This window comes from Vombatus ursinus, unplaced genomic scaffold (assembly GCF_900497805.2).
Source record: "Vombatus ursinus unplaced genomic scaffold, bare-nosed wombat genome assembly UNPS02009062.1, whole genome shotgun sequence".
NCBI lineage: Eukaryota > Metazoa > Chordata > Mammalia > Diprotodontia > Vombatidae > Vombatus > Vombatus ursinus.
Window position 1 is genome coordinate 10,359,329 of NW_020948840.1, and position 25,946 is coordinate 10,385,274.

Below are 25,946 nucleotides of genomic sequence, written 5' to 3' on the forward strand. Positions count from 1 at the left end.
TAGATAGATAGATAGATAGATAGATAGATAGATAGATAGATAGATAGATAGATATAGATAGATAGGAGGATAGAAAGATAGATAGATAATTAGAGGGCACAAGGTAAGTTGAAGATGAAGGGGTGATAACTGGAGAATAAAATTAAGAAGTGAGAGAGGCTTATACTAGGAGAAGGAGAAATGGAAATGTACAATGGGGTAAGTTATCTGACATAAAATGACAAGAAAAGGCTTTTATAGTGGAAGGGAAATGGGGGAAGGTGAGAGGGAATGAATGAATCTTATTCCCATAGGATTTGGCCTAAGGAGGGAATAACATACAAACTCAATTGGGTATGGAAAGCTATCTTACCCTGCTGGAAAATAGAGGAGGGGAAGGGGACAAGAGAGCAGGGGGATGATAGAGAGGAGGGCAGATTGGGGGAGGGGGTAATCAGAAGCAAACACTTCTAAGGAGGGACAGGGTCAAAAGAGAGAATAGAATAAATGGGGGGGTGGGATAGGATTAAGGGAAATGTACTTAGTTTTTCACAACATGACTACCATGGAAGAGTTTTGCGTGATTATACATAAACAACCTATATTGAGTTGCTTGCCTTTTCAATGAGGGTGGGTGGGGAGGGAGGAAGGAAGAAAATTTGGAACCCAAAGTTTTAAAAACAAATGTTAAGAAATTTCTTTTCACATGCAACTGGGAAATAAGATGTATAGGAAATGGGGTATAGAAATCTACCCTCTCTTACAGAAAAATTGAATGGGAAGGGAATAAGAGAAGAGGGGGAGAGATAGAAGAGATGGCAGATTCGGGGAAGGGGTATTCAGAATTCATGCTATCTTGGGGTGGGGGGAGGGACAAGATGGTGAGAAAATTTGGAACTCAAAATCTTGTGGAAGTGAAGGTTGAAAACTAAAAATAAATTAATTAATTAAAAAAGAAATCAAAGAAAATAAAAACAAAATTAAAATTAAAAAACAAAACTACATAAAACAACACTGAAGTAAACAAGACATCCAGGAGCTGGCTTTATGAAACAAAAATCAATAAAATAAAACACTGCCTAATTTAATTTAAAAAGAAAAAAAAACAAAAACTAAATTGCCATTATCAAAAATGAAAAGGGTGAATATAGCACCATTGAAAATAAATTGTTTTGCCCAATTTTGTGTCAAAATGTACTTACATTCTAAATGAAATATATGGATATTTACAAAACTGTAAATTGCCCAGGTCAACAGAAGATGAAGTAGGATACTTCAGCAGTATGAGTTTTTTAAAATCCACATATCTATGTTGCACTACAACAGTGGTAATCTGTATTGCACTTTAAAGTTAACAAAGTACATTTTATCCATCATCTCATTTGATTCTCATAATGGTCTTATGAATTAAGTAGTGTGGTTATTATTATCTGCATTTTACAATTGATTATCAAGTTCATAATGGTTAAGTGACTTATTCATGGTCACAGAATAGGCAAATGTCAGTCAAGATTCAAATTCAGTTCTCATATACTTTCCACTATATCATTCTTCATTTTACAGACATAAGTTTAGTTTAATATTTTGTTGTTTGTTTGTTTTTCTGTTTGTTCAATTCAATATACAATGCATATAATATTTGAGTGTTTCTTATAAATTTACTTTTCCTAGCTTTTGTTTTTCTCCTCCTTACGAAATATGAAGTTGAGTTCCTGTATGATTTGTAGTAGAACTCCACAATCTCATTTTCTTTCCAGCAAATATAATTCTGAAATTATCACCAATCCCTGCTTTCTGTGCCAGCATGGCTCCTGCTATGCTTCCATCCTGTTTGTCTGGTATAGGACAGTTCTTAAAAAGCTTACTTTCTAAAATAATGGGAAACAAAGCATATAAGAGAGTGATGGCCAAAGGGTGTTTTGTTTAGACATATTATAAAGATAATGAATGGAGCCACAGAGTAATTGAATGATCAATTCATTCTTGGAGTGATAGTGGTGATTTGATTAGGTTCCCAGAGTTACAGGTGGAAGGGTGGAAGGATGAAAGGGAATACCAGGGTGCAGGGGCAGAACCGGAAAGAAGTGTGTATAAAAATATTCATAGCAGCTCTTTTTGTGGTGGCAAAGAATTGGAAATTGAGAGGATGCCCATCAATTAGGGAATGGCTGAGCAAGTTGTGGTATATGAGTTGTGGTATATGAATGTATGTGGTATGAATGTATTATTATGCTATAAGAAATGATGAGCAAGAAGACTTCAGAAAAACCTAGAAAGACTTGTATGGTCTGATGCTGAGTGAAGCGAGCAGAACCAAGAGAATGTTGTAAGCAATAACAGCCACATTGTGCAATGACTAATATTGATAAACTTAAGCCTTCCCAGCAATACAAGGATCTCAGACATCTCCAAAGGCCTCGTGATGGAAAATGCTATCCACATCCAAAGAAAGAACTATGGAATTTGAATGCAGATCAAAGCATACTATTTGCTATTTTTTTTCCTCTTCTGTTGAGTTTTGTTTTGTCTTTCTGGTGGTTCCTCCTATTGGTTCTGATTCTTCCTTACAACATCACTAATGTGGAAATATGTTTAATAGGAATGTATATGTATACCCTATATCAGATTTTGCACCATCTTGGGGAAGATGGTGGGGAGGAAGGGGGAGAACAATTTTAAACTCAAAAGCATATGGAAGTGATTGTGGATAAATCAAAATAAATTAATAAAAAAAAGAAAAAAGTATGTATGGCAGTATGATATGAAGATTTCCAGAAATCAGCAGCATGGTAAGTCTTATTTAGGCAATAAATGGTCTCACTTATCAAAAGCATATGACAGAAGCTAGAGTGCTTAATTGTAAGTAGAGATCATACCATAGATTAAGTTTACCTGGACTAACAAAGCTTTTCACAAATTATTTAATACTATTTTTGTAGAAAAGATAGAGGCAAAAAATGATTAAATTGTAATTGAATGGATCCAGAATTCACTAAATATTCAGACCCAGAGACTTGTCATTCATAGTTAGACATCATCTAGAAATGAGATTTCCATAAAAGTGCACCTGAAATGTTTGCTTGGCCCTCTGATTTTTTAAACATTTTTGTTTAATCAATGTATGTATTATTTTAAGAGATCTTACTTTAATGTTAATGCTTATTTGGGGAAATATTCTATACCAAGACCAATATGATAATAAGTATAGGGAAAACATACAATATACACATCTATATGTATGTATTATATATAACAACACAAATTCATGTGTGTATGTATAAATGAACCTATGATTTTCAAGAAAGAGTATCACATACATGCATAGACATATATGTCTATAAAATTATAGTCTCTATATATGTATATGTGTACCTAAAAACATAAACCTCTCTATGGCTCCAGAAGCAAACATAAAAGATTACAATATTATAAATCTTACAATATTAAGCTTATGACATAATATGTCATATCTCTAAAATATTGTTTTGAGGAAAGCTCCAATATGAGACCAAGTCAAAAACTGACAATGAACACATCTTATATTTCCTCCAAAACATGCTCCCTCCTTCCTTATTTCTATCAATGTTGCATTGACAGAATCTTCCAGTCACTCAGACTCAATGTTTCAGGAATTATTTTTTTTTCACCTCTTCCCATTCACTCGTTCTATTTAATTAGTTCTTAAGTGTCTGTAATACATCACTAATAGAAGCCTTCCTCTGCTACCCTGCAGACACAAGGATGGTTGATAGATAGTGTGTACTTGGCAGAGGCCATGCCTTCTTACAAAAGGACATGTCTGATAGGAAGTTGTCAGAATATGTTGGGACAGGGAAAACAACAACACTAATGCATAGATATAAACACAAGGATGAGAAGTCCTGCTACACTTTTATGAAGTAACGAGAATCAGACAGCAAAGTGTTCCTCATCTCCAGAAAATTGTCTACTAAAAAAAATAGCAGCTAAAGTCTGGTGTTGGTAAGATAAAGTAATCACTTGCTTATGAAAATGTGGGATAAGTTATCATTCAAAATTGCCATGAACTCTTCAAAGTAAATGCTTAATGTTCTTTATAAACCAGTAATGTACATGTCTATAGTATGACTATTCTATACAATATAGTCTTCCCTATACTGTACCTGAGAACGAGTCAATGTGGCTTTTTTGTTATCAGTCCACTAAGATGTAGGGCTGTGGAGTCACACCTTCTTGTTTAATAAGGCAAAGAAAAATGCATAAGGCAAAAGATTTTGAATGTAATCCAATTAGTCTGTATTTTTGTGTGGATAGTCAGGGGGGTTAACTAAAAAAAATATAATGTCTTCATTTAGTCACATTAGAAGGATAAATGAACACTGATGGGAATTGCCTCTAAACAACATAGTTTCATTTCTTGTATGAAAAAGTAGTTTTGAAATGCTCCCCTCTCCTCATTGACTAAGCCAGGAGTGGTGAACCTATGGCCTTGAGGCCACATGTGGCCCTCTAGAACCTCAAGTGTGGCCCTTTGACTGAATCCAAACTTCACAGAACAATCCCCTTAATAAAGAGATTTGTATTGTAAAACTTGGACTCAGTCAAAAGGCCACACCTAAGGACCTAGAAGGCCAAAAGTGGTCTAGAGGTGGCAGCTTCTCCATTCCTGGACTAAGCTGTCAACAGCACCTAAAGACAAAACTTGTTGCAGGTAGGATTAAACCACCATGTATGTATATATATTTGTGTCTAGCTGAGTTGCAAATTGGTGTGATGATTTTAGAAAGCAGTTTGGTAGTATGCAACTAATCAAGAAAATAATCATACTCTAACAAAATAATCACATTTTTATGTGAAGGATATGATAAAGAAGTTAGTTTAATATATACACACACACACACACACACACACATACACATATACATATACACATTAATACACATCACTTATGCCACTTCTTAACTATAAGTGGTCATTAGTGAGTGCTTACTCTGTGTGAGTTCTCCATAAAATAGTCTTTCAGGCAAACATATGTTTGTCATTTGAACAATGTGACCAGACCGTGGGAGTTGCACTCTCTGAAGCAGAGTTTGAATGCTTGACAGGTTAGTTTGAGAAAGGACCTCAGTGTCTGGTATCTTATCCTGCCAGGTGATCTTTAAAATCTTCCTAAGATAATTCAAATGGAAGTAATTCAGTTTCCTGGCATGACCCTGTCCAGATTTCACAGACATACTACAATAAGGTCAGCAAAATAGTGCTGTGGACCCTCAATTTGTTTGTCAGTGTAATACCTCTTCTCTCCCACACTTTCCTTCAGAATCTCTGAAACACTGAGCTAGCTGTGGCATTGAGTGCGTCAACCTCATTATCAACGTGTACATCCCTGGAAAGTACATCATTTGAATACAGGGATTTTTGGAAGACCCCATAATCTATAGGGAATTCTACTTTTACTTGACCCAGTGGATGACATCTTCCACAAGAGTAGTAAGCACTCTTGATGAACATGAATCATTACCTAAAATTTCATCGCTGTGGAAATGGACTCAGGTTATCATAATCAACACCTTTTTAACTTACCCTCAGTTGTTTCTCCCCTCTAATAGGAGAACTAGAGGATAAAACACTAGACTGTTCACTAAGCCTTCCCTTATAGATGGCTCACAATCTTGCCTGCAACTCCATCCTCAATCAGTATCTCTGTTGAACTTCTACTCCATGAAACAATAGGCCTCCACATCCAGTACCCCATAGTAGCTGCCTCATCCCCTTTTCAGCTTTCTTTTAGGGGTTTTCTTCTCCCATTAAAATGCAAGTTGTTTGAAGGCAGGGATTCTTTCTTTTTTCTTATTTGTATCCCCAGCACTTTGCACAGTACTTGACACATAATAGACAATAAATATTTACTGAATTGAGTTGTTTAATTTTATGCTTTATTTTGGTTATCAATGATAACTTCAATGAAAATTTATCTCTGATTGTATCTTATAGGAATTCTACATGATTTTATTATAAGCAAGAATTATATCACATTGGAGAAAGCCTTTATGGCTTTGTTTTGCTCTCCTGAGTATTATTTTTAATGATTTTTGGAATGTTGTATTATCTGTATATTTCAGTCAAGTATATGATTTTAAAGATATGATTTTCTGTAGACAAAATATTGTTTGCTTAAGCCTGTCTGGTCCCTTCTCCTATTTTAATCAAGGGCAACCTTAACAAGTATACAAATCGTTTTCATAAATATTTTATAAAGATGAGAAAGTAGCAAATAGGTAACTAGTTGGGTAGGTCTTCTTAATTATCCTTTTGGGGTAATAAGATCTTCTCCTATTTGTTTTTGTTCTTTTGGTATCATCTCTGCCATTATGTACCTTGAGTCATTCAATGCTTTTAAGACTATGTACTTCCAGCACTGTTTTCCTCTGTCTGTACTTGATTTGATCTATACACTTCCAAGCTTCTATCTTCTTCTGTGCCATTTCTACTTCCTTGTATAGTGCATTGATGATTGTAGTGCTAGAATACAAAAGGGGAAATTCTACTAATTGTGGTAACAAGCATAGATCTTTTCAGAAATATTGATAGTCTCTTGCACCCTACTTCAAGTTTCAAATATGGATACTTGGTCAGATAACAAGATTTGTTTGGGTGTCTTTCTGAATACTCATTTGTGGTAAGAGGAATTAATTATTTTTTTTTCTTTCTTTACTATTCTCAGTTTTCTGGCATCCTCCTCTGCAGTGTTTTCCAAGTGAATTTGCATTTTCTACCAGTATAAGCTTTCCCTGTAGTGTCTCCATTTGGCAAGGAGCTACATTGTTTCTTAGCAAAGGGAGTTTTTGATTTTCTTCATATTGAGTAAACTTTTGCAAGATGTACTGATAATCAAGGGCAACATATTACCCTTTTTCATTTCGAAGTTTCTTTTTTTTCATGTCACTAACTCATTTGAATAGGTCATATTCATGATGTTTTCATTGTACACAATGTCTTCTCATCTTTATTCTTTCTCTAATTTGGTATTGAGTTTGACCTTTACTCTAACTAGTTCATAGTCTAACTATGCAGACAGCTAATTTTTCTGCCATGACTCCCACTTTAGAAATCAATCATTTCCTTCCCATTAAAATGCAGTCAATTCCATTTTTGGTGATGTTATCTGTTGCTCACTATAGCTAGCATCTTTGAACTCTGTTCTGGAATACTACATTAATTATTTATAGTCATGAGACTTCTGAACAGTATAAAAAGCTTTTGACCCTTTTCATTGCATAAACCAAAATAATATTTTCCAACATAATTTTTCTCTCTGTCTCTGTGCATTGAAGCAACTGAGTATTAAAATATATGTTGAATTGATTTGGAAGAGTTTGATGAGTTCTTCAGAAGATTTCTCTACCTTTCAATCTTACCAAATAAAAAAAACAAAACAGAGATTTACATACAAGTAACCTTCATGTTTATGGTAGCCTTTTTGCTTCTGCTCATCATAGGCACAATAAAGCAAGTGACTATATTCTTCATAATATGCTATTTCATATTGCCTTTGGAAGCATAATGAAACTAACACCAGCAACTTTTTTTCCCCTTCTCCAAGGTGAACTTATGAGCCATCTCTCCATTTATCTAGCACTTTCATTTTGTTTGTTTTGCTTGCTCTGGTTTTGGTTATGGAGAAACTATCAATACTGATGATTTCCTGTTCTTTCCCAATTTTGCTGATACTTCTATCTTTGTGTGATTATATATATATACATATATTCAAATATACATATATAAGTGTGATATCACATATATACATATATACACACATATATGCATATATGTGTGCAATATCACATATGTACATATATATACACATATACACATACATATATGTATTTATATATATAATCACAATTTGAATAGTTTATATATATATAAAACAAGTTTGTGATTGTTAGCACTATCTACTTTCTTTTCTATCTCTCCAATATCAGTATTATAGAAGAACAATCAGCTTATACACATGAATGAGTATATAAATGTTTGTTTTGTTTTTTTACTTTATTTCTTGGCTTTTCATTGTCAAAGAATTTATCAACAAGTTCAATGATTTCTAAAATGTGTGTATGTGTATGAAATCAATGTAGTAGATGATGAACAAATCACAGAGTAGTAAAATAGATCCCATCCCATCCTCAGTGTTATAGGCAGTCTCTGGGATTTTCTCCAATATGACCACATTGCCCCCTTCACCTACTATGTAACACTTCGCACATTTACTTCTGGTTTGCTTCTCACTCTATTTTGCTCCCATGGATGTGCAAATTCCCAATTTCATCCCTTTTCCATTAGACATTGGTCCTGATGTCAATACTACCTGCTCAACTCTTCTAACAACTGGTTAGACAAAAATCTCCCCTATTGGGGACCCATATCCTGTCTCCTAGATCACCTCATTGTTTCTGTCAGGCACTCCACCTCCCCTTCCCCCCCCCCCCCCGCAATGCACAGACACAACCTATTCTCTGGTATCAGGGGCTATTGAATTAGAAAGAATTAAGCAAAATTTTTTATTGTTGTTAATAGGATTAACAGGAATTAAATTATTTCTCTCCAAATTCCAACTCTATTCTTAACTTCAGTATTTCTGTGGATGTTACCACCATCCTTGTAGTCATCCAAGTTCAAAGCCTCAGTGTTATACTTGGTCCCTCACTCTCATTCAAGCCACATATCCAATTAGTTGCCAAATCTTATAGTTGATAACTCCACATTTCTTTCATCTGTCTTCTTATCTCTATTTACATAGCTATTACACTTCCTCAATATTTCATCACCTATCATCTGGAATATTATAATATTCTCCTACTTGAGCACCCTACTTCAAGCCTCTCCCCATTCCAAAACATACTCTACACAAAAACTAAAGTAATTTCCCTAAAACATAGATCTGAATACATCACTTACCTATTCAATAAATTCATGTATCTTCACATTTACTGTAGGAACATATATTATACAATCTTTATTTCATCTTTTTCATTTCCTAATTATTATAAGTTTTATGATGTATAATAATTAGCATATAGAGAATTTTAAAAATACGTATATATGCATTTTTTTTGCTCATAAGGGTATATGAAATTATCTTTTAAAAATGTTTGGAAACCACTGATCTAGAGGACAACTTATTTAACTAGGTTGGTTCTCAGATAATAGGCATAAAGTTTTTATTTTTTTTTTCCAGGATAGTAGAACCTGACAAGGTTGCATTTATAACTTTTGAGAACCTAGGGTCACCTTACACAGTGTGAATACTGACAAAAGTGCCTCATATTTAACAGAAAAATAAGTGAAGCTGTTTGCCATCAATTCTCTCTTCACCTCTCTTTTTCATCTGATATCATTCAAATACCTTATGCCACTATCTACTTCACCCTTCATTTACAGAAAGAGGTGTCTTTACTCCTATAAATTTTTGTGCACATAGTTCCTTTTCCTTTCTATTTTTATCTCTTTTGGGATACAGACTTATTAGTGATATTTCTAGGTCAAAGGGTATGCATAGTTTTATAGCCCTTTGTCTATAAAGAGTTCCAAATTGCTCTACAAAATGGTTGAACCAGTTCACACTTCCACCAATGTTTCAAAAAATGTCTGACCATATCTTTTCCCTCCAACCATCACTCAATAAACACCAGCATTTCTCTAAAGACTTCAGGAGTAAATACTAAATGCCCTCTTTGACATTCAAAGCCCTTTGTACCTTAGCCCCATCCTACATTTCTAGTCTTTCTGTGCCTTACTCCCCAACATGTACTTTTTGATCCTGTGACACTGGCCTCCTTGCTCTCCCCATTTCTTTGCTCTGGAAATTTTCTATTTTTATACTTCATGTCTGGAGTGCTCTTCCTATTCATTTCCTCCTACTAGCTTCCCTGACTTTAAGTCCCAACTAAAATCCCATTTTCTATAGGAAGTCTTTCCTCACTCTTCTTAATTCTGTTAATTATTTCCTTTTCATCCTGTATATAGCTGATTTGTGCATATGTGCTTGGTTAGTATATACCCACTAGATTGTGAGATCCTTGCCCCATTAGATTGTGAGCTCTTGGGGGACAAGATCTTTGAGATGGAACTGTCTTTTGCCTCTTTTTGTATCCCCAGTGCTTAGCACAGTGACTGACTCATACTAGGTAGGCACTTAACAAATATTATTGACTTAATGACTGACTGATTTCCACAAAATCCTAGTTTTTTTTTCAGGATTTGAGCATGTCCCCATACTAATTTCCTTGACTGAATTGAAGCTCACAGAAATACCATTTCTGATGCTCACATTTTTATCTGTATAACATGTACAAATGATATTGATTATATAGGTTAGACAATTTATAAATTATGTAAGACATAGAAAAAAGAGCCAGGATGAAAATTAGAAAGTTGTTTTTGTTGTTTTTCCTAGAAGTCACTTGGCAGGTCTGTATAAAGGTTTACATTGCTTGCTACTTTGTTTTTTAAACAATGCATTTATTTTATTTTATGGCAAATTAACAATATCCCCATTGTCATTTATCATGATTTCAACTGAAATCCTTTATTACATATAGATAATTGATTTCTCTTCTTTTGTCATTTCTTGCATAAGTTGCTGGTATTTAAAACATTAATGTCCATACAATATGCATCAGAATGCATTTAACCCAGTTAAAATTCATGACAGTCTTGACAGATTCTGATTCAAAACATTAAATGTATCCTTCAAATTAGTTTCTGTGATATAACTCTGAAATGCTTTAAAATTGGCTTTCAACTTTTTAATTTCATTACATAAATCATAACAGATATTCAATATTTCTTAGACACGTTCTCATTATATTCATCCCCCCATTTCTCCTTTCAATTTATTCAGAGGTTTAGTAATTTAGAAAGTGATGTTATATATTTCTACTTTACCAATTATGGATAAACATTTAGCCTAATAAATGTGTCTTTCCAGATATTTGTATGGTTTGTATTAAGTTGGGGTTGAGAAACATTTGCCATACTTTTACTTTCCCCTCATTACTAATACTATAGTCATAATTGATTTTCTTTGTAAAAAAATAAATCATTATTCAGTTGATCCTGATATTTCAGCTGACTTCATAACTCATGAATTGCAAAATATTGGGGCCCAAATGTCCTTTCTTCCATTTTCTTATGTTATCTCTCTTCTAGTAACTGGATGTGGTTTTAGAAATAAAATGAATTAGGCATAGGCAAGACATATAAAAAGAAAGAAGCTACAATTCCAAGAGAAAAAGGCTCAAATCCCCCCCAATATATTTAGTTTTTGTCTTATACTGAGGTTGTATCAGAAGTTTAAAACAATCCATAAAGATTTATTTCCTTAATCTAGAAAACTGGGAGAGTATCACTCTTCTTCATGTAAAAAGAAAAAAAAAAGCCAGTGATAATTAGATCATGTATTTGGGGTTGGATGGCATATGAGAGGCCATCTAATCTGAGCTTCTCATTTTACAGATGCCAAAACAAAGGCCCAGGGTGATAGATGACTCACCCAGTCTAAATGATTTTAAGTGCCAGGGGAGGAAATTTAACCTACATTATCTGATTCTACAGGGATACTTTATGAGCACTCTTCCCAGGTATTTCCCATGCAGATGATAGAATTTTACATGCAAATATTTTTTATTTGTTCCTGATTTTGAATGACTTTGTGCTAATTGCAACAGAGTAAAGAACATTGCAGAGATCTCTCAAGTGAAGATTTGGTTAAACTATCCACACAAGAAAAACCAAGTAGATGAGAAATGCCTACTGTGTAAGCTGTGAAATAAATTTGGATGGACAACCAAGGGAGATAGTTCATCAGTACATATATCTTGGACAGATGTTGAAAATGGACAATGAGTTTGAAATGAAACTGAAAACAAGAAACTTGATATTTGGGAAATTATACAATAGTCAAAAATATTACAAGATGCTCCCTGAGATAAAGGTCTAATTTTTAATGTGGCATACAATTTTGAGCATGGACAGTGGGAGAATTTGTTTTCCTTATATATCTATATCTAGATATAGATATATATAGATAGATATACATGTATATCTATTTATCTGTATATACATGTACATATATACATGTATATCTATATATGCATGCACATGTACATACATATATATGCATGAATATTACACATATATTTGTTACAATGGCTTTCATCTATATTTTTCTCTGTTTTAAAAATTTTGGGGGGAGGATATAAAAGGGAGAGAAAAGTAATGCTCATTACTTGAAAATAAAATGTAATTTCAAAGGGGAATAATATCCTGGTGATGCTACATGTCTGCAAGTCATGGAATACCACACACTTTAAAGAATTAAAATTGTGGATCATTCTGCAGAATAGCATGATGTACATGACTTGACTGCAACATATTATTAATAATGAATTGGTCAGGAAAAGTCACACAAATTATCAGAAAGCTATATGAACAGAAAAATGTATACAGCATTTATGGATAGGAAGAAAAAATGATGGACATCTCTCATGTTCCAATAGTAATCGTGTAATGTCCAAAGACCTAAACGAATACCTCAATCACATTGAGAACAAATATAGTAAATAATAATAATATTAAAAGTATTTGCGTAGTGCTTTAAGTTTTGCAAAGCACTTTACAATATTTTCTCATTATCCTCACAAAAACCCTGGAATATAGTTGCTATTATTAACCCCACTTTACAGAGCAGTAAACTGAGGCTGAGAAAGGTCACATAACTTGCCTATGATCACACAATTGTAAATGTTTGAGAATGGATTTGAAATCGGGTCATCCTGACTCCAATTTCAATGTTCTACTTACTGTATTACCTAGCTGCCTTTAGTATATGAATAAGAGGAAGACAAGATGAGATCAGCAGAATTGGAGACACTACACTCATAAATAGAAGCAATCCATTGAGGTATCAAAGTATCTATCTGCATTAGGAAAAAATAAATAAACTACTACTTAATCCTAATATTTGAGAAGAAACTTTTAGAAGATTTTATTTGCTTTGAATTATCTGAATAATTCTCAGTTCTCTACTTCTTTCTCCAGTGTTTAAAAAAAAGGAAAATAAAATATCCTGTATATGACTTTTATTATTATTGTTATTGTTGGTTAAAAGCAAAAGACACCCAAATATTTATACCTTTATACAAATCTATTATTTCCATGTTTTGATGTTCCCTCCAATAATTTAGTTCAGAACCCATTCACGACATTTCTTTCTACATAGGTCCTATCCAGGTTTTCCTATCAGTTAAACACAAATTGTTTGCCCATTTTGCTGGAGGTGATACTCAATTCTGACTTCAAGAGGATACTCATGGAGCACTTTGCTTAGTCATCCATCCCTCACACCATATAATATCACATACTCAACCTCCCTTTCATCTCTCTCTCTCTCTCTCTCTCTCTCTCTCTCTCTCTCTCTCTCTCTTCTTCTTCTTCTTCTTCTTCTTCTTCTTCTTCTTCTTCTTCTTCTTCTTCTCTTTCTTTGATTATATATTATATATGCATGTTTTCACATATATGTATATATATCATGTATAAATGTATATATGTAGATAGATAATTTTATTTGTATGTCATGTCTGTGCCTCCAGTTTGAATGCTCCTTTGTGACAAAGAAAAGTAACCAACCAACCCTATAAGTAAATCTTATCTGATTAAATTTGCATTATTATCATATTGTTTAATATTATATATAATATCACATCATATTACATATGCTCTGATAGTCTCCTTCCTCTGCTCTATGATGGATATGTACAAAAATTATGTTTGTATATATCTTCATTGAGATTTTCATTTATTTTCCCTTTACTCAGGGTTTAGTTTCTTAGCCATAATTGTGAAAAGCACATAGGCACATAGTTGTGTGCTTTTCATAACATTTATTTGTGTGTGTATATGTGTATATATATATACATGTATGTGTGTGTGTACGCACGTGCGTGTGTGTATGTGTGTATGTATGTGTGTATGTATGTATGTGTGTATGTATGTGTATGTATATACGTGTGTGTATAATTGTATGTATATATGTATATGTATTAGTCAACATGGGATTAATAAGGGCAACCAAAAAGTTATGTGCCTTTTAGGGGTCACAATTATGTGTATATGTATGTACAAACATAAAATGTGAGCTTTTTTATTCAGTTCATAGTAATTTTGTTTTATTGAGTAATATGATGATTACATTTTCATTTCTACAAAAGTATTTTCCAGTTTTCCCAAAAATTCTTGTCAAAGAAGGAATAGTTTCCTAAGTAAATTATGTCCTTTGATGGATCAGACACTGAGCTACTGCTATTTCATTTCCTGGTTTTCTCTATCTAGCATACAGACATAAAAAATCATTTTGTATTTATAATATTCATTTTAGTGGAATTGTTTAACTGTCATATAGTTTTCCTCTTGGGATTGATCAAATTGATCAATCATCCTACTTCTCCTTCTTTTTTTTTTATTATCACCAAATAGATTTCATGATTATTACTTCATTATATAGACTGAAATTTGGCAATGATATGCCTTTTCATTTGTACTCTTTCTCATTATTTCCTTTGAGATTTTAGAGCTTTTATTCTTTTCACCCCCACCCCAAATGTTATTTTACTAGGTCTAAAATTCCTTTCTTCAGCAATTGGGTATAGCTTTCATTCTGAAAATTACATGGAGAAGTATTGCCATTAAATACATATACATGTATATACATATATACATATTTATATGCATATGTAAATATATGTATAGCTGTCTTTCTATTTATCCATTCAGGCCAATCATAGGCAATACTATATCTTTGAAATTGTTTACTTTTTTCTTCTTCAAATAATGTTTCATAGTTGCATGTATATGTATTTTGTATATTTTTGCTGTTAACTTCTATGTACTTTATTAATTTTGAAGTAATTTTCAATGGAACTTCACTTATTTCTTCTGGATTTTTATTGGTATTATAGAGAAGTTGTTTTTGCTTTTTAAGGATTTATTTTGTATTCTGAAGTCTTTTTATAGCTATTAATAATCTCAACTGTATTTTTTCCCCTGACTTTCTGTGGTTTTCTAAATAAACTATCATGATGTCCAAAAATAGGGAACTATTTCTTGTCTCTTTGCTGATGTTAGTAATCCTTTAATATGTCAAGGAGTATGTTAAGTAATAGTAGGGAAGGATTCAATGGATTTAAACCTGTTTGTAATGATAATATTTTAATTTTTAGTTTTGGGCTTGAAATACATGTTTTTAAACACATCGAGGACAAATGCTTCCACATTTGTGAATTCTGGTGTTTTTTATATGAATGGATTTTTCCAAAGCTTTTCTTTTTCTGCACCTGTTAAAATTATGTGCTTTGTCCTTCTTTATTTGTTTTTATGATTAATTGTGCTAATTGTTCTCCTAATGTTGAACCTTTTTCAAATATCCATTATTAATTCAATTTGTTTATAATAAGTTATTTTTCTCAATACATTTCTACATTCTCCTCATATGGATTTTATTTAATATTTTTGCATTGATTTTCAATAAGGAGGTTAAATTGGCTGAAACATATTGCAAACAAACTGGTTGCCTTATTTTGAAAGTTGAAAAAAAAGGGAATGGCTCTTGGTGTTCAGACTTTATAGGCAATGTCATGCTGGCCAGAATGTTATGAATATGTAATGAATGGTGATTTGTAGATTGTGAACTGACACAGAGACGACTTTGAAATTATTTTAGGAATTTAGAGCATATATTTGAATTAGGATGATTGATCAGTTCGATCAGTCCCAAGAGGTAAACTATATGACTGTTAAACAATTCCACTAAAGTGAATATTATAAATACAAAATAAAAATTTTTATGGCTATAATTTTCAAAGTTCATAAGATGATCATTTTGTAATTTAAGACCACAGTGGGAGGGGCAGCAAGGTGGCACAGTGGGTAGATCACTGGCCCTAAGTCAGGAGGACCTGAGTTCGAATCTGTCCTTAGATACTTACTAGCTATATGACCTTAAATAAGCAATTTAACCCTGATTGCCTCCAAAAAAAAGAAAGAAAACAAAGACTTAATTAAATCTGGAGAAGGTACTGAGAGTTTTTCAAAGAAACAGATAGTTTTTGACAAATTGTAGAGAGTTACTAGGGAAGTCTAATTAGTATTATCAGAATTGATACATACAACATAGGAACACTGTTATGCTTTTTCATTTTATGAATGTCTGAAGAGATGGTGAGAGTAATAAGCCCCATTTTCTCAAGTGGCATAATCTGTACTTTCTCCTTTCTCTTGTGTTTTTAGTAAAATTTTCCCTGAATCAGAAAAAAAAGGACCATAATTCTCACTTTCACACTCATAATTCCCCAGAGATAGCTAGATGTGCTTAAATCATGCTTTTGGCAGCTATTCTCATCTTATCTTGTTGCTAGTAGATTTTGTAGACATGGAAGGGAGAGAGAGACAGACATAAATATTTAGAGGCAGTGTTGCTTAATGGATAAAGCACCAGCCTTGGGTGGCAAGAAATCCATAGTTTTGTTCTATTTCCAACCCATACCTGAGATGTGACCCTGGCTAAGTCACTTAATATCATAAGGCCCTAGGCAACTCTAATACTGCTTTTTTCACCAACAGGATCATAGATGCACACAATACATAAACTAATTTATGAAAGAGGCTTTTTTGGAAGTAGTTCTTTCCTTGAGGGTGGCACTTGCATTTTGTAGCTATTAAAAAACAAAAACAAATAAACAACAACAACAACAACAACAACAACAAAACAACTTCTACTTAATGCTCAGTCTCTGGTGATTTAAAAGAACTGACCTTTAAGGCAAATGCGAATCTAACATAAGAGGCTAGAAAATGATTTGGAAGAGAAGATGAAATATATTACTAATTTATAAAAGGCAGTTAGATGTTTCTGCCCATTATTATAAAATTGCTTCCTATTTTTTCCATTCTTTAATTCTAAGCATCTTGATTCTGATTTTAAGCATCTAAAAGGCTCAGTCAGTGATTTGAAATGAATAATATGGCTTTTTAAAATAAGGTAATTTTAATAGAATTGATAAGTATTCCATAATTATTCCATTATCCTCTGTAAACATTTTAGGGTGTATTTCCACCCCACTCCCTGTAAACCAACAGAAGATTGAAAATGGATCCCAGAGAACCTAATCTACTTGCAATACCTATCCAATGTACAAGTCAATTAATGCACTGTTTCATTATTTCAGTTACACAGCTCCATCAATGTCCCAATAATCTATTGTGAATAGGTTTCTAAATTCAAACCATTTGTGGTAGTAGAGAAATCTGTGGTTCCAGTCAGTAGAAATGACTTTAAAGGTCTCAGGAAGAGGACTGATACCTTATCCTATCAGAGCCATTTGGCAAAGAGAACTGAGATAAGTTTTCCCAACACAGTAAACCACAAGGTAAAACTGCTGCTTTAACATTTTCCTTGTTAATCTTGATTGCTTTCTTCAGAGGAAATGCAAGTCCCTCCCACGTATGTTTACTATTTAACTCTCATCCCTCAGCTGTGAGTAGATTAACAAACTTGAGTTCAAAGTACTCAAGGTTTAGTAGACTTTATCACTTTGCTTGCACTCCTCTTGGCTCTTTGCTCTCCTCAGCACTTGTTCTCATAAATCTCAAGCAGACTTAAGGAAGCAAAGCATCCTGGTTATTCATTATTATGCTTTTGTTCTCATCACTCCCATCTCCTTTAATTTCTAATGAGTGAACTAGATATTCAACTAGGCTTCAATCTTCATTTCTACTTCATCTTTGATGTTTTTGGATTGTGTAATTAACATTCAACAATCATATAACTCTTGCCACTGATTTATAAAATACATTACTCATTCTAAATATTATATAAATCTGACTCATATTCAATTTCATCTTTCTTTTTTTTATTAGATCATGAGACAATAATTCACAGATCCCCAAATCAATGAGTGGCTTTATATGGAACATTTTTTTCTTTTATGTTTTAGGCTTTTCAATCAGTGAGCATTATAAGCATGCCTACTACGTATTACGCATTCTGCTATATGTTGAATTGAACAAAATGTATATTATACATATACACATATATGCATACATACATACATATATTTACATCTATTTGTAAATATATACATGTGTGTATATGTATAAATATATAAACTGAATTGTATAACTATTATCATTTAAATGGTTATATACATATTAGAATCATTAGACTGAGTAGTTTATAAAATTCTATAAGAGAAAACCACCACTTTATGCAATTGGTGACTTTTTTCTATCAGATGAAAAATTAACGTGTGAGTTTGTTCCTACTAAGGTGACTTATAATGCCTGACATAGCCTACAGTTTTATTTCACTAAAAGCTAGGATAGAGTCACACAAGGCTGTTAATTCTACTAAGAAATGCTTTAAATGGCAATTGTGGGAAAGTCATGGTCAAGATTAGTATGATGTCTAAACACACCATCATATCTTCCCTGTTGAGCTAATATTTAAAATCAATAGATAAAGAAGAAAAACCCAAGTGGATGGAAAATGATTTTCATCAATTGAATTCACATCAACAAATATTTATTAAGCTCCTGGTATATACAAGGCACTCAGATTACAAGATAAAAATAAAAGAGTGCATGACCTCAAGGATCTTTTATGATACTGGAAAAATACATCATGTATGCACATAGAAAAATGTAAAGTATCTACAAAGTAATATCAAAATAATTTCAAGAAGGAAATAGTGACAATTATTGGGTAGGTCAGGAAAAGCCTCACATAAAAATGGCTCCTTTGAAGCAAGCTAAGGATTTTACAGGATGGAATCACTGAGGAAGAATATTTTAGATTTAATAGACTACTTATGCAAAGGCAGAGACTTGGGAGATGGAATGTCATGCATGAGAAATGCCTGAAATGAATATAAATGAATATTAATATTCTCCAAGTATCAATGAACATATCAAAGACATAGAAACATGGAAAGACTTACATGAACTGATACAAAGTGAAGTAAACAAAACCAGGAGAATAACATATACAATGTCCACAGTATTACATATGGAAAAATAAATCCAATAAAAAAAAACTGTGGTGTGAGTTTTTAAAGAAAAACTTTGCCCTAAAGAAGAGATATGAGATAATACCTCTTTTGAAATTTGAAGTCTCTGCATTTGGAATATCATATTGTCAGATTGTTCCATGTGTTAAGCAATTTTGATGTTTTTCTTTCTTCTTAAATAAAAACCTCTGTTAACAGATTATATAATGCTTTAAATTTTGCAAAGTACTTTGCAAATATTTAATTTTACCCTCACAACATCCCTGGGAGATAGGTGCTATTATTTATCCCTATTTTATATCAGAAAAGTGAGACTAAGAGAGGTTAATTTACTTGCCTAGGGTCATAGAGTTAGTAAGTATCTGAGGCTAGATTTGAACTCAGGTCTTCCTAAATTCTGAGACTCACTGAACTCACTGAACTCACATTCAGTGCTATATCCACTGCATGACCTATCTGTTTGTTCATTTCTATTGCTGTCAATAATGGCTCTCTGTCAAGGGGAGAGGTGGAGTATGTTATCTGGTTGATGAAAAACAAAGATTGTTTAAAAAATAAACTATGTTTAAATGCATATTTTAAGTATATTCCTTATGAATGTTCATTCCAAATGACTTATTCATTCATTCATAAGAAACATCTAGCATACAATTTGACTAGAATGGAGAAAGTATGAAGGAGAGGGAGTAATGTCAAATGACTACAAAGGCAGGTTGGAGTCATATTTTAAAAGGCTTTAAAACCCAAACCGAAAGGCTTATATTTGCTTACTGAGGTGAAAGGGAGCCAGTGAAGATCACTGTCTTAGGGATATCAATTTGACAGCTGAAGAATAAGGTTGAGTAGGAGAGAGGAGAGACAGGGAAACCATTTAAGAGGGTGTGGCAGTAGAGTGCCAGCAGGTCAGATAGACTAAATTATGATGATTGTGGTGGAAGTGGAAAGGACAGAATTAGGCACTATTACAGAGGCAGAATCAATAAGGCTTAGTAAGGAATTAGATTGGGGAGTGATATGTTGAGAGAGAAGAAAGAGAATGAAATTATCTTTAATCTGCTCTCTATATCTCATATTACCTAGTTATTTACATAACTTGGTACCTTGATATTATACAACATATTGGTCTCCTTAATGGGAGACCACTTTTCTTGCTTTTCTCTTCTTTGAGTCTTTAGTACTTAAGATGATTTCTGAAATAATAAGTGATTACTAAATGCTTGTTGGCAAATTGAGGATGACTCCAAGGTTATGGAACTGGGTGATAATAAAGATGGTAGTGACTTTCACAAAAAACAGGAAATTTGGGGGTGGATTTAGGGAAAAAAGATAATGAATTTCAGTTTTAGATGAAAATTTATTTTTAAGAGATTCATAAGAAAGGCCTGACCTATGGATTTTCATTCAAATGCTTTTTAAAAATTCATGCATTCAAAAGAAATACCTAACAGATTAATTTGGGACATACCAGGGGAATGATCCAGTCTCAATTATCTTTTATTAAGTACATACTAATTGCCAGGGACTATGCTAAGTTCTGGGTGTACAAAGAAAGGAAAAACAAACAAACGAACAGAAAAAAAAGGCCAGTACATGGTCTGAAGGAGCTCACAGTCTGATGGGTGAAACACAAACAATTATTTATAAACAATTATATACAGAATAGATTGTGGTCAGTGTCATAGTTAAGGCACTAAGACCAAGAAGATTGGAAAAAGCTCTTTACAGAAGGTGGAATTTGAACTGAGAGTTTAAGAAAGCTAGGAAAGCTAAGAGGTAGAGATGGAGAAGGAGAGAATTCCTGGCACTGGTTGCAACTGGTGTAATGAGATGGAATGTTCTGGGGGAGGAACAGCCAGGAAGCTAGTCATTGGATCAAAGTACTTGGAGGGGAGTAAAGTATATTAAAAAAAAAAAAAAAACGGAAAGACAGGAAGGAGCCAGGTTATTAAGGAATTTGAAAAACAAACAAAATTATATTTAATCCTGGAGACAATAGGGAGCCATAAGAATTTACTGAACAGAAGGATAGTGTGTTCAGACTCATGCTTTGGGAATATCAATTTGACAGCTGAGTGGAGGATAGGTTGGAGGAGAGAAAGAGTTGAAGCAGTAAGATGAAACAGGAGGCTGTGTTAGATCATAAACCAGGACAAGACAAGAGCTAAAAACCTGGAAAAGGTTAAGTCACTAATATCTACCTTGTGGGGAGGAGGGGAGGAAAAATGGGAAGGGGAAATTTTTCTTTGTTTCACAAAGCAGAGGAAAGGAGAAAGCACACTAGGCACAGTACCCAACAATACAGAAGAGATGCTTGACTTTGGATAAAGGTTGACTTCAACTCCTCCTCTCACTAACCCTTCTCAATTTTCAGATTATGAGAATAAAACGCCTAGACCATGTACATGAAATATTATGAATTCTTCTGAGAAAAACACTTTGTTTAGATTATCACTGCTATATAAATGTATGGAGAGTATCTAGAACTTTGCTGAGGAAGACATTATGCAAATTTCGTTGTAACTGACATTTCCAAAAAGAACAAAAGCTTTTACTATGACTTATTTCAATGTATACATGAAAAATATTTTTTGATCTATTTCTTTCTTTCTTTCTTTTTTTCTGTTCCCTTCCATGACTGTTCTTTTGGTTTTTACTACCACTTTCTTGTTATAGACTCTTATCTTTAATGTATTCTGTCACATCATAACCACATTTTATACAATTTGAGCTAGTTTTGTGAAATAACGTAAGTGAGCAGAACTCATTCTTTTAACCATAGCACAAGGAAGATAACAAGGTCCTAAGGGCAGTAAAGAATCATAAGAATATATACTTCAAAACACCAACTTTATTACCTCCCCTTACACATAGATATTAATCTTGATTATTTTCCCCAAATCAGTTTGGTAACAGAGAGTACTCTCTAACAGAGTTTAATGTTTTCAACCTCATGGAGGGTAGCCTTCTTTCTTGTATATTAATAGATAGCACTGCTATCATATATGTACATATACATATATGTGTCTATATGTATATATATACTCACTATATATCTTTATTTTTATTTTATATCTACATGTATACATATAGATATGCACACCTATCACACAATGTGTGTGTGTGTGTGAGTGTGCCTTTCTCAAGTAGTTAGTCTTATTTGTACTACATTATTTCTCAGCTAGTCTAGAACATAGAGCAGAAACATAAATAATCCAAAACAGCAATTAATGTAAAGCTCAGAATCATAAAAAGAGGGGGCAAGAATAAGCGTTTCTGTAATGCCTATTAACATATAAGAAACTGTGCTAAGTGCTTTTTATAAATATTATATCATTCGATAGTCAAAACAACCCAGCACGGTAGACATTATTATTATCTCCATTTTACATTTGAGGAAGTTGAGGCAAACAGAGGTTATGTGACTAGTGAAGAGGAGCACAACAAGTGCCTGAGGCTAGATTTAAACTCAGATATTACTGATTATACCCTATCCACCATTCCACTAGCTATCTTTAGCTCTGCAAAAACTAGAAATAACTCAATTAAGCCATTGTGAAACTAAAATAAGTGCCATACATATGCACCTATTTTTATTTTTGTTATTCTTTTGTCCTGGTAGATTAAGGAATTCCTGGTGTGGAAACTCCCTCCACCATTGCAGAACAACAGCTCCTCTTTACTTAGAGTCTTTCAGAGTTGCCTAGGGGCAGAGAAAAGTTTAAGAATCTTTTCTAAATGTACTATGTATCAGATGCAAGACTGGAACACAGGACTTCCTGAATCCAAGGCTGACCCTCATATTACTAATCTACACAGGTGGCAAAATCCTTTTTTTTTTCCTTCTTCTCTTCCATTTCTTCACCCTACTCTTTCCTTCTCCCCATTCACATCAAAAAGACAAAGAGGAGAGAAATTCTGTTACCTGTACAAAGACAGACAGGAAGGCAATGACAGAACTATGACTCAAATTCAGGCCTCCTTGACTCACCTTCCAGTTCTTTTTCTAAATCCCCATGAACTCTCTCCACTTCCCCATCACCATGGGAAAAGGCTAATTAGTCTGGCTTTGTACTTAGTGGCAGAACTTCATTTCATTATCCCATAGTGCCTGAAAAATGATTTTAAATTATTAGAGACATTTAAAACCCTATCCACAAATGAAAAAAGCAACAACAAAAAGAAATGGATTATAATTCACAACCTAGGAACTAGCAGCCAGGATCTATAATGTATCACATTTAAACAGTAGTACTACAATGCAATTGATTATGTCATCCTTCTCTCTCTACTCTCTATATAGCTTGTCTCCCCACCCCACTCTCTTCCAGGACTCTCTTTTAAATTAAAAAAAAAAACCTTCTCTTGACCCTGCTACTTGCTTTGAGGATGAATTTTAATCACTCTGCTCCTTCTCCGCTAAGATTTGAGTAGGATGAATTCTTGAGGGTTCAAGCAAGCTGACCTTGCTGTAACTCACATGATATTTGATCTCCTGTCTCTGTCCCCAATACCTAGAATATGCTCACTACTCATATCTGCATCATAGAATACTACATACACAAATACATACACGCATACACAAATACTACCTTTCACATAGAGCATGTTTTGATCTCCGCAACTACTAGTGCCCTCATTGCCTAAAGACCTTGAATTTGTGTTATATTTATTCTATATGCACATATTTTCTCCCTGAATGTAAGTAAGCTCATAGAGAGCATAATCTGTTTCATTGGGCTTTTTGTATCCCTAGCATTTCACATAGTGCCTGGCAATACATATATGTACGTATGTATGTATGTATGTATGTATGTGTGTGTGTAGGTGTGTATATGTCTATGTCTATGTATATGTGTGTGTGTGTATATATATATATATATATATATATATATATATGTAATTTTTTTCAGTCATTTCAGTCATGTCCAACTCTTCATAACCCCATTTAGGGTTTTCTTGGCGAAGATACTGGAATGGCTTGCCATTTCCTTTTCCAGATCCTTTTATTGATGAGCGACTGAGGCAAATAAGTTTAAGCGACTTGCCCAGGGTCACATAGCTAGTGTTTGAAGAAGATGACTCTAGGCCTGCCACTTTATCCTCTGTGCCACCAACTGCCCTGAATTGATTGATAGGGATAGCCTACAAGTGTTACCTTTACTTACTCATCAATTACCTACCTTTCAATTAGCTACTCTTTGGCTTCTAATCCTACAACTCTACTGAGACTGCTTTTGGCAAGGTCTCCCATAATGCATTTGCCAAATACGAAGACTTTTAATCATTTTTTGCTCTCCCTCAGTAGTACTTCAGTATTTGAGATCTCTCACCATCCTATCCTTCTGGCTACTTCTTTCTATTCATGATTGTGATGACTAGTACTCTTCCTACATGCCTTGCTACTCCTTCTGAATATTCCATATTTTGGGTGATGTGATGTTGTCATACTTTCAGGTGGAGAAGGCACTATATTCAGCTTTCATTAAGTAGATAGTGTGATCTCTCCCACTCACCTCCAAAGTTTGTAAGAGAATGAAGTTCTCCTCAACAGGAAAATGACAACAATCCACAATCTGTTTTCACTTTCATGCTGCCATAGGGAAAGAATCGATATTGAGCTTGAGATGTAGTTATTTCTACTCGTCCTTACCTCCATCTCCATCTTCCATTTGGTCTGTTCTCCCTAGCAGGTAAATCTCCTAGACCTAGGAGTGTGCTGTAGTTCAACTGGCATATGAGAGCTAATTATGAAATTTTCAATGGGAGCATTTACACCTTGGAAATCTGCAGCTGCTACAAATCTGGAATTAGTTTAGTTTTGTTGACTGTTTAGACAAAAAAGTGATGGGAAAATGTTAATCATAGAGATTAAACTTAAAAGTGTATCATTTGTACATTTTTTTCAAGATAGATAATTGTTAAACATTCACCCACCCACTAGTGCTAGAGCTATTTCACCCAAAGCTATAGGCAGAGCAGTGTATCTGACACCCTTGTTCCCATGATTTTATAACTGAAGGAGCCAGCTTCCCAGTTATTATCTTTATCATTCATCCCCCTTTAATATCTATGATTTAAGGTTTTTCAACATCAGAATTAGCTGAGGGAGGGGGGAGGAAAATGGGGCTGAATATTCTTGTAAGTCATTATAGAGAGTACACATATGAAAGCTGTGCTTCTATACCTTTAAAGGTAATCAGGATTTTATAAACTCAGCTCTATGGTGTGTGTGGGTGGGGTTTAGGTGGGAGGGGGTTGATTTTATATAGGGCTATCCTTTAGACAATTCAGAAATATTACAATTAAGCAAAATGTATATCTAGCTTGACACTTATTCATCTGGGCTATAATATACTAGATTTTTCTTCTTCTAAAACTTAGACATGGATATCCTAAAACATCCTCATCTCAGCCTACTTCTCTTTTTCTATACTCTTTCCCTTGATGATCTCATCCATGCCCATGCCTTCAATTAACTCTTTATGTAGATGACTCTGCAGTATATATGTGCATGAATGCATAGAGGTATGTATAGGTGTGTAGATAGATAGATAGATAGATAGATAGATGGATAGATAGATAGATAGATAGATAGATAGATAGATAGATAGATAGATAGATAGATAGATACATCCAGTCACAATATCTTGGCTGAGCTTCAATTCTGTACTTCCAACTGCCTGCCATACGTTTCCACCTGAGCATCTCACTGGTACCTCAAACTTAATTTATTAAAAAAAATCATCATACCTTTACCTAAATTTTTCACCTTTATCCAACTTCCTAATTCTCGTTATGGCACCATCATCCATGCCTCCTCCTTCCAATCCCTAGGTAAGCAGTCTCAAAATCTGTGTCATCTCATTC